The sequence below is a fragment of the Quercus robur genome, chromosome 5, assembly GCF_932294415.1.
Source record: "Quercus robur chromosome 5, dhQueRobu3.1, whole genome shotgun sequence".
Taxonomy (NCBI): domain Eukaryota; kingdom Viridiplantae; phylum Streptophyta; class Magnoliopsida; order Fagales; family Fagaceae; genus Quercus; species Quercus robur.
The window spans coordinates 53,939,886-53,951,174 of record NC_065538.1 but is presented as its reverse complement, the minus strand read 5'-3'; the positions used below and the strand labels follow the sequence as shown (position 1 = coordinate 53,951,174).

Here is an 11,289-nt window from a genome sequence, read left to right as displayed (position 1 = left end):
TGTCTACTTCAACTACACCCAAAATCTAGTTAACCCAATCGCAAATTTGCCATTATAAGGATAGATGCAAGGAAAAACAAAAAGAAGAGAGAGAGAGAGAGAGAGTCAGGAGCTCACATGTAACAAAGGTGTAATCAAATTTGGGATTAAATGAGATATTATATTCACTTTTAAATAAAATGCTGACATAGAGATCCATTATTGGTGGGCTTAAAACATGGTTTTTACATGTTTTACGGCCCCAGCCGGACAGAACATGCACGAATTAATATGAGTGAAGTGTGTCTGAAGAAACTGATTGCATTCCACTAACCTTATTTTTTAAAATTTTTTTGGAAGATTCCATTGAACTACTATCTAATTCTTTATAATCTTTTACTAACAAATTTAATAACAACAAATCTAACCGTTATCTCTTAACATTGACAAAACGAATAATAACGGTCTGACATCTGTATAAATAATTAATACAGGTGTAGCTTGCGTGATCATTCAAACTACTGCAATGCTTGAAAAATTGTAATCTTTTCGTGTTGGCAAGCTCATGTATTGAGAAATACGACATGATGGAACTGAGACCAGCTGGACAACATGTCATTGACTTCATTATCTTAACACAAAACAGACCGACATTTCGAGAAAATGGTATTGCCCACGTTCTCTTAAGTATTTGGCCTACTTTTAATATTTTCTTAATCGAAATACTTTCTATTTTAATGGGAAATTGTTACGTGACTTAAAATTCACTCATTATATATTTAAAATAACAGAAAATGTTCAACTAAAAAAAAATAATTAAAATAAGTCAAACCTGAATTATAAATGGTTGATTTCATAAGTTTAACTTAAATTTATTTTCAAAACACAATTTTAGTAGTGTGTCATTTATGCACAATTTATAACTATCATCACTCCAAATAATGAGGTACAGCCCAATAAATAACTGACCCTAGGAACAGGAGATTTGGGACTCTGTCCATCCTAAATTCTCTAAGACTTCTATTCTTTAAAGAAGCTCCTAGGTTCTCTCTAACTTAAACATTGAACACTTCTTAGACCAAGCGTTTCTTGCCGAGATTATATATTAAAAAAAAATCTATTTGTTTATTAACTGTTAGATGCATTTAAAGTGAGGACAAGCCACACGATTTCAGTTGGTGTATCTACCATTCCAAACGTTGCTAGAACAGTTAATCCCCCCTCCAGCCACCCTAGAAAGTATTATTTATAGGTGTGAAACTGCATGCCATCCAATTCCCAGCAGCCAAAAGACACCTGTGCACGATTGCAAGTTTGAAACTACCTAAAGAAAATACAAAATGATTGCAGAGAGAGTACAGGCCTTGGCTTTGGGTGGGCTCAACAAACTTCCGGCCCAATTCATTCGCCCGGTCCATGAACGGCCCGAGAACACTGTGGCCGTTGACGGGGTCACGGTGCCCGTCATATCTCTCTCTCAGCCGCATGATGTGGTCGTCAAAGAAGTTGCAGAGGCTTGCCAGGAGTGGGGATTCTTCCTCATCACCGATCATGGTATATCACCTTCATTAATCCGACGGCTAAAAGAGGTGGGGCAAGAGTTCTTTGAGCTCCCACAAGAGGAAAAAGAAGCCTATTCAAATGACGCAGCTTGTGGCAAGTTTGAAGGCTATGGTACCAAGATGACAAAGAACCTAGAAGAAAGTTGGAGTGGATTGACTATTACTTTCATCTCATGGCTCCTGCTTCTAAGGTTAACTACGATGTATGGCCCAAAAATCCTCCTGCTTACAGGTGAGCAGTACATGTCTTCTTTACGTTTTTTTTTTTTTTTGGCTAATACGTGTCTTCTTTACTTAATCGGTAATCCATGCAATCACATATATAAAAATATTTTAACCATTGGAATTGGTTGATTTAGATGCTTGATAGCATCTATTCTTCTTTTGGTTTGATTTCATAACTGAAAATGAAAGAAGAATACTGTTATATTAGCTTAAGGGTTGTCAAACAAGGGAGCTAAGCTTGAATTCTGTTTACATTAAAAATAAATAAATAAAAAACTAATTAATACTTTAGTTTATTAATAAAAATAATCATCGTGGAGTGGACTTCGTCATAAGTACAAATTTATTAATCCATTGTCATTCATCCAAATTAAATATTCAGGTTTACTCGATTTGATATAAACTAATTTACTAAACATTAACTAGCAAATATTCGCGTTCTCCAAGTAGGTCATGTCAAACAATGCCAACCTTCTTTTTCTCAATATCCCTTGATCTCAAATAAGTAGTAGATTGTTTGGGAATATAATTAGTACTAGCCTATTCTTTTTTGCGCATTGCAGAACTCCTAACATATGTATGAGAATATATGTTTAAAAATAATTATAATTAGATACATATAAAATATTTCTAGGCAAGTTTACTACTAATAATATTCGTTTCATATTTATTATTATTTAAATGACTCATGAAAAATTAGTTATTATAAATATCTATTGAAAAGGCGTAACAATTTTTTTAGGTGATGCTAAATTTTTCTTTGAAGTTTATATATATATGAGCAGAGAATTTGGATTATTTTCAAATGCTTAAATATGATTGAAAAAGTTTTAAATTGGAGGGCTGGCCTTGATACAAAACTAGAATGGATTTGAAATCTAATTTGGTACATTTGGGACAGAATCAGAGTGGATTAACTTAATCTTTTATTGAAACCCCACTCTTTTTTTTACTAGATTCAAATTATACTTAGTGTAACTTTAAAAAATGTTACATTAACTAATAACTCTTAATTGGATTAATATTTCAAAAATCTCATTATTTAATTACATGTTCTCTATGTTATTAAAACTAGTATATAACCCAAGCTTATGCACAAAAATGATGAAGTTTAGTAGTGCTATTGATGTTAGCTTGAATTATAAAACATATAGTATATTAGTTTGATCAGGATATTTGGAGGTACTAAAATAGTTTTTACTTGCAATTTTCATAATATTAGTTACACCAAATTCTTATTATACTACTATTATGTATATAATTTTGAAAATCACTATTGGATACTACATATACAATATCAATTCACAATCATTGTCCTTGAAATTCTACTAAATACAACATAAAATAAAAGAATAAATTGGTCCAATAATATCTCTTAAATTGTTTTATATACATAGTTTGATATATGATTTGGTTTTTTATGATTTATTTATATTGAACTCCTCATTTTAATTTCTACACTGAAATAACTTACTTAGCAGAAAATTTTAAAAATTTAGATTAGATGAGATATGTTGCATAAAATTAAACTCTAATTGAATTCCAATTTTTACACTAAATTAACTAACTTGGTAAAAAAATTTAAAAACTTAGATTAGACAAGATACATGGCGCAAAATTATACTCTAATTAAATTCCAATTTGAAATCTAATTGAATTTTCTCTCAACTTTGGCTATTAATATATATATATATATATATAGATGTATGCCAAGTTTCTTGTTAATTGGATACCATTTACTATTAGATTTAGAAACTCATATTTTATGCAAACTTTTAAATTAAAAAAAAAAAAAAACTTAAAATTTAAATATTTTGATCAATAACATAGTTTTTGATTTCAAATCATCTTGAAATTTCACAATGATGTGGTGTACATGAAGAAAACTTAATCAAATAGTAAATTTATTAAAATTCACATCCAATAAAGAAATATTGAGTTGTGTAACATAATTTAGAATTACGATATATATAACTTAGAATTACGCTATATATAACTTGTCCCTAACCTCTTTATATATATAAATATATATATATATATATATTATCATAATCATGCAAGTTTTAAAAGATAATTTTTTTAAGGATCCCATGAGCTTCCAATATAGTTGAATAATAATATATAATAATAACTTACTAATGTAAAAATCTAAATATTGATCGAGGTTGACATCACTTGGACTCAGGGCACCTATTTAAAAGAAACTAGTCGCTAACCCGTGCGATGCACGGGAAAACTATTAGAAAATAATAAAGCATGCATATATTAAAAGACAATTTAAGTTCATGTGTGCTTGCAAGGGATACATACCTAAATAGTTCTTGCGGTAGAAATAAAAGCCATATCTTTGAGATAAAGAACTGATGAAAACAAACTAACCTTACATAAAACAAATTAAAAAAAAAAAAAAAAAAAAAAACATAAAACTGATATCACAGGAAATTTAGCCACATAGTAGTAGTATATAAATCTCTTAAAACCTAATCCTAAACCTAAACCTAAACGTAAGGACTAAATATTTATGCGCCTTCTCTTGCTTTCCTGATGTATTTGGTTGAAAATATAAAACTGATGTCACGGGAAATTTAGCCACATAGTAGTAATATATAAATCTCTTAAAACCTAAACCTAAACGTAAGGACTAAATATATAAACAAACTAACCTTACAAAAGCTGAACTTTATAAGCTACAATCTATACCGTGAGTTGTAGATCTTGAATGCTATACCGTGCGTTTAGGGCTTCCTACATCTGGAGAGAGAGAGAGTTTGCAGAAACCAAAGAAAATCTCTCTATAGCTTAAAAAACACAATATAATAAAATCAAAGAGATAAAATTTTCAGAGGACAAAATATTATAGATAATTTAAAAGAATTTTGGTTTAATTCTTGAACACCGTAACTCCATAAAATTCATACTAATAATAATATTTTATGATAGCACAGTTAGAATTTTGGTGGAAAATTGTGGTGCCAGCAAAGGTTTTGGTTATATATATATATATATATAGATGAGTATTCAATGGTGAACAAAGTACTATGTATTAATTAATATATAAACAAAACTAACCTTACAAAAGCTGAACTTTATAAGCTAAAATCTATACTGTGCATTGTAAATCTTGAATGCTTTAGGGCTTCCTACGTCTGGAGAGAGAGAGTTTGCAGAAACCGTGACTTTATATTTCTTAACTTGAGAGAGGGGTAAAGTTGCTAGGGTTTTGTAGATCTTGAATGCTTTAGGGCTTCCTACGTCTGGAGAGAGAGAGTTTGCAGAAATCGTGACTTTATATTTCTTAACTTTAGAGAGGGGTAAGGTTGCTAGGGTTTTGAGAAGTTATAATTTTTATTTATTTATTTATTTTTTAAATATTGTGCTGACGTGGAAAATTGTGGTGCCAGTAAAGGCTTCGGTTTTATATATATATATATATATATATATATATATATAAAGTAAAAATAGAAAGAAAAAAAAAAATCATAGAGATTCACATCACTTGATTTAAGAAATATTTTAGTTCCTTATGAAAAAAAAAAAAAAAAAAAATTAATTTTTGTGATAAATTTTTATATTTCTATGAAAGTGATATCAAAATTTTTTAAATAGTTCATTAAAAAATGTTTTAGAGGAACACTGTTTTTTTTTTTTTTTTTTTTGTATTTTTGTATTTTTGAGAAAAAGGAGTACATTGTCTTTGTACAACACTATGTTTTTTCAAGAATCAAGACAACACATGATTACATGATAAATCAATTATCGACTATTGCAATCCTTTCTTTAAGGCCTTCTCTCATTCCGATAATCTCATCTTATGCCCAAAACTTTTTTAAAATATAATATTAACTTCTTCTTTTTTTTAGAATCAAGATATAATATTTTTTTCTAAAAAAAATATAATATTAACTTCTAATAATTGGGAGAAAAAAAATAAGGGGTATACCCTTTATTGGTTTTCTCCCAAAACTTTATTAATATAGGGAAACATTAACAAATGCCTTAAGCATTAATTTAGGAACTATTTGAGTCATGCTAACGAGTGTCCTTAGGGTATTGGTTAACAATCTAGTTAAAAAAAGTTTTTATGGAAAAAGAAAAAGAAAAAACAATTAATGTTTTGACAACTTTTTTCATTTCCCATAAAAGTGATGTCAAAACTTTTCTAAAATGGATTGTTAACCAATACCCTAAAGACACTCATTATTATTTTCCAAAAATAAAAAGGAAAATCCCTTATCCAACGGTGGAGGAAGGGTATATGGGGCCATATGGCTACGTGGCTTTTTAAAGTCCTCCCTCCTATTTCTCTTAAAATTATAAATTAGATTTTAAATTTATTTAACGAGAAAAGAAGAATTATACTAGCACTTATTTAAAGGTGTAATTTATCATTTAGTCACCTTTTAATGTTTTAATTTAGTCACTCAATTAATAAGATGAAAAAAAAAAAAAAAGATGCATAGAAAAAATGTTTTTCCACAAATAGATTAGCAAATCCCTATAGGGAAAAAGTTTATATACAAACTACTTTGTAGGCAATAAATACAAACTCCCACTAAAAAATTAATTAATATGGTTATATATTTTTAAAATTTAATTTCTGGATTGCATGTCAAATTTATTTCAAATCGAATATTATTTACTATTCGATTAATAAACTTATTTTTTATACATAATTTAAGGCTAGAAAAACTTGAAAGTTAAATATTTGATTAATAATACAGCTATTGATCTTTAATTTTCTTGAAATGTTACAAGAATAAAGAATATAATAATAAAATACAGTCTAACGGTAAATTGATTTATCAAAATTCACATATAATAAAAAGATATAGGAGGAGTTTGTAATTCGCATTCTAAAACCTCTGCTACCAATTAATAGATTGTTATTTAGACCCCCCAAAAGCCTAAGCAATAGATTAATTAATCAGTGAACAAGTTATTGATTGATCCCACTCAAATATATAGTCCATCACAATTATCAATCACCAAATATAAAAAGAAATAAAGATGTAAAGTAGTTTAAGGAAGTGAGTTTTAATAAACTCAACTAGTAAAATTTATTGTCGTTGAATAAAAGATTTATGATTCAAACTCTGCGTACACCAAAAACTGATTGATATCTTAGCCTGATAATAAGAGTAACCATCATGGAGTGAACTCCATAGGTAGATTAAATTCATTTAAAAGAAAAAGTAGTTTAACAAACACAAATTTAGTAACAAAGTAAAATAAACCAATGAAGAACCTCTTCAAAGGTACAACCACTACAAGGATCCAATTCTGTAATTAAGAGTTAAGACAATCTATTTACAAAATCCTTATAATCAAACTCTATTGTAACCTCAACAAACGCCTTACTTGCATTCCCACTGAATGCCCTACAACTCTGAAAATCTTCTACGTGGACTTCTTTCACAAACAAACCTCATTTGTAAGGCTGAAACTTTGGACAATAACAGCAACAACTCATTGTTGTGGAACTAACGAATTAACAATTTAGGCACAAGGAAAAACTCTAAAAAATATCTCATAAGGAGAAAGATTCTATGGAGAGGAATTTAGAAGGCTTAAGAAGGTTTTTCCTTAGGCTAATCTTTATGTAATAACCTCTCTCTTCTCAATTTATGCAATAAGGGTTGTCTTATATAGGAAATTAATAGATGAAGTCGGTATGTGGTCAAAACCAATTGATTATTTACCGCAATTTTTTAGAGTGAGTATCTAGTGAGTCAAGCAAACTCTTGGGGACAACACAATTGTACTTACTTTAAAATAGTTATATCTCACCCATTTCAAATCTAAATTGAGCCAAATTTGTATTTGTGTTGAAGATCCATATATCTATTTTCTAATGAAATAAGTTCACTCAAAATTATTTTATGGTGTAAAAGATATGAGCAAAAGATTATTAACCTATTATCTGTGATTAGATTAAAACATTGTTGTCTGTAACCAGCTTTTGTCCTAAACTCAACCCTAATACAAATTTCTTGATAAACCGAAATTTTATATGTTTTGGCATTAGGATTTTCAAACACATCTATAAACCCTAGAAACCATCCCCACTTGATATATAGTTTAAGAAAAAAAAAATCAAAATCCAAAAGTTACTCAATCCTTTGTTCCAAAACTTTAGAATCTAATTAACCCTTTATAAATGCTAAAATATTTGAACATAAGCGAATAGATCTTATCTTCATTTAACAAAATAATGGATTCAAATCATCATGTATTTTAGTCATTAAGATTGTTAAAACAAATTTTTGAACAATTAAAAAAATGAGTTTATGAATAATTGTTCATTGTGTACATAGAAAGAGAGATTGTTATGAAATTTAGTTCAAAATCAATAGAGCATAACTTAGATAAGTTTAAGCTAATTTTTTAAATAAAGTATTTATTATTAATAATATAAAGATTATTTGACAGCAATTTTACCATCTATGAAACAATAACAAATGTTGTATCATGTTAAAAGACATACTTGATACATATACTCACATGTTTAGTATTTTAAAAAAAAAAAAAAAAAAAGTTATTTGTTGACTTTTTTTTTAATATTTAGCTTTGCTTTAATAAAATCTGACTTTGTTAGTGCTTACGTTATGTGCACTTAACACAGAGGTGTCACAGAAGAATATAGCAAAGAAATATTGAGAATAACCGAAAACCTACTGCAACTATTGTCAGAGGGGTTAGGTTTGGAAGGGAAGGTTTTGAAGTCTTGCTTAGGTGATGAAGAACTAAAGCTGGAGATGAAAATAAACATGTACCCACCTTGCCCACAACCTGAACTGGCTTTAGGAGTTGAACCTCATACGGACATGTCTGCACTCACAATACTTGTTCCAAACGATGTTCCAGGCCTTCAAGTGTGGAAAGACGGTAATTGGGTTGCCGTAAATCTCTTGGAAAATGCACTTTTTGTCCATGTTGGTGATCAAATTGAGGTATGGTAACCCCGGTGCGATGAAATATGACAATAATTTTTTATAATATAATTTTAATGAAATTTTTTTGCAAAAGATAAATGTTCAAGTGTCCAATGAGATGTTTAAGCCGCTATAGAGGCTAAATTATAGATTTAGAAGCAACAAATAGTGTATTTTTTTTTAATAATTAAAATTCATTCTGAAAATTGCAACAAAAAGTTGTTTTTGTAAATGTCCAATTATGATAATTTTGTTATAGGTGCTAAGCAACGGGAAGTACAAGAGTGTTCTTCATAGGAGTTTGGTGAACAAGGAATGCACACGCATGTCATGGGCAGTGTTTATTGCGCCTCCACATGAGGCAAACATTGGACCACTTTCAGAGCTTGTGAATGATCAAAACCAAGCCAAATATTCAACTAAAACTTATGCTGAGTACCGACACCGCAAATTCAGTAAGCTCCCACAATGATAATAGTTTCATATAGCCTAATGTTACCTTGGAACAAGGTTGCCAAATGTTTGTGTATTTCATTTGATTATTTGACCACGGTCAAACTCAAAGATATGTAATAAGTTATGACGATGCTTTGGGTGCCATATCAAAGTCCTTAAGGGTTCGTTTGTTAAGAAAGTTTAGGTATTAGTTTTTAAAATAATGTGAAAATTATGGTTTAAAAAGTGTTATAAAAATTAGTGTTTAAAGTACTCTTAATGCAAAAAAATGTGTATGATACCATGTTTCTAATAACATATATTCAAAAGTGAAAAAATACAATTGAGTGTTTAGTATGATTACGTGTTTGCTTTTCAAAAAAATGTGTGTTTTATGTGTTGTCAACATCATCTAGGTCCCACAATTTTCAAAAAATAAATCTCAACAATATCATTCAAAATTGTTACTAGAAAATTGAAAGCACATCTTGAAGTGTTCTCAAAATACAGTTTTTAAACATTCTAAATTAAGAATTGTAACATAAATATTCTTTGTTAAACTCTCCTATCTAACATTTTGTTTTAGAGATCACAGTTTTCAATATTTAAACATTGAAAGATATTTTTTGAACTCTTTAACCAAACAGACTCTAAGTATTTGCCTTAGAATAAGGTTTCCAATTATTGGTGTATTTCATTGATTGTCTTACTACAATCATACTTTCATGAGGGATTTTTATTAAATTGTAATGATACTTTCGCTGCCCTATTTTCTCTTTCTCTCTCTCTCTCTCACACACACAACTCTCTTGCTTTTTCTCTATCTCCCCCTTCTTATTTCCCTTTTACCTAACAAAATTAAGTAGAAGATCAACTACTTGGATTTACATGCACAATTGTGTTGATTTTTCCAACCTTAAATGCCTATACAAACCCCCCATCTCATTTTTATAATTTACACACATATAGTTTGGATTCTATCCTCATCAATGTAAAGATTACACATAGAAGAACTTTGAATTCACAACCTTTTTCACTTAAAGTGCCTCTATGCATCCATATTACCATGCATAGCCCAATGTAATACATCACCTTAATTATTTTCTCTCATTTGACCTTATCATGTGCACTATCATCTTTGTCTATCCATTCCTTTGAAGCCTAGACTAATTCCCTCATTATTTTATTCCTTATCTTTTAATTTTTAGGGGCACCAATTATAAGAACCTTAACCTTATGAAGTTTAGTTTGGTTGGATCTCATCTAGTGTAAATTACATAAAGAAATCTTCTCCTTCAACTATCATCTCCACGTCTATTCAACTTATAATCGTTCTAGAAATTGTTGCTAATAATGTTGGAAAAATATACTTCTCTATATATTAGATGATAAAATACTCTACAATTGGGCATTGTTATACTTTAATTATTTAATTTTCTAGTCATCAATAGATATTTCTAATGGAGCTTTATTCATCATTAAATCTACTTGAGAGGTAGCTGTCAACAAATTTATACAAGGGTTTTGGTTGTTTCACATCCAACAATATCAACACTCTTTCTATCATATATGTAAAATATGGACACCCTATATAAAAGTGCAGATATTGTGTGAAATATTATACATCTGGAAGTGTAAAATAGTAATTATCTTTATATGAAAGAATCCTAAGATACAAAACTTTCTTTGTATGTAAGTGTGGTGGGCCTTTTGTGATTTTGGGCTAGACCACCTCCTGCTGCATTAGGTCCAAGTGTTCTGGATAAGAGAGTTGGGACCGGTCCAATTGTAACTCACCTTGATCCGGCTTGCGTACAAACTATACCCCGTTTGCCAAAACTTTAGTCACATGCCCATGGTAGGCGAAGTTGCTACAAAAGAGTTGTGGCGGATAAATGTAATAAAACAATGATAACAGAAATACGTTACTATTAGGCAAAATAAGTAAGAGATTCTTAATTAAAACAAGTGGAAAGAGCAGGTTATAGGTGAAATTGCAAAGACAAGAGAAGAAACAATAGCAATAAGTGGTAAAATCAAAGAAGTAAAAGATCAGTTTGCTATGTTCAATAGTGTTATGGGGCTAAGGCCAAGAAGGGAACCACTTCCTCAACATGGATAACTTCACAGGATAATTCTGCCGTAGAAATTATCCA

At 29.6% G+C, this 11,289-nt stretch overlaps 1 pseudogene; it reads left to right on the top strand.

Annotated features, from left to right (window-relative positions):
- The first annotated feature begins 1,227 nt into the window (after window positions 1-1,227).
- LOC126728958 (flavonol synthase/flavanone 3-hydroxylase-like) lies at window positions 1,228-9,357 on the top strand (annotated as a pseudogene).
- The last annotated feature ends 1,932 nt before the right edge of the window (window positions 9,358-11,289 follow it).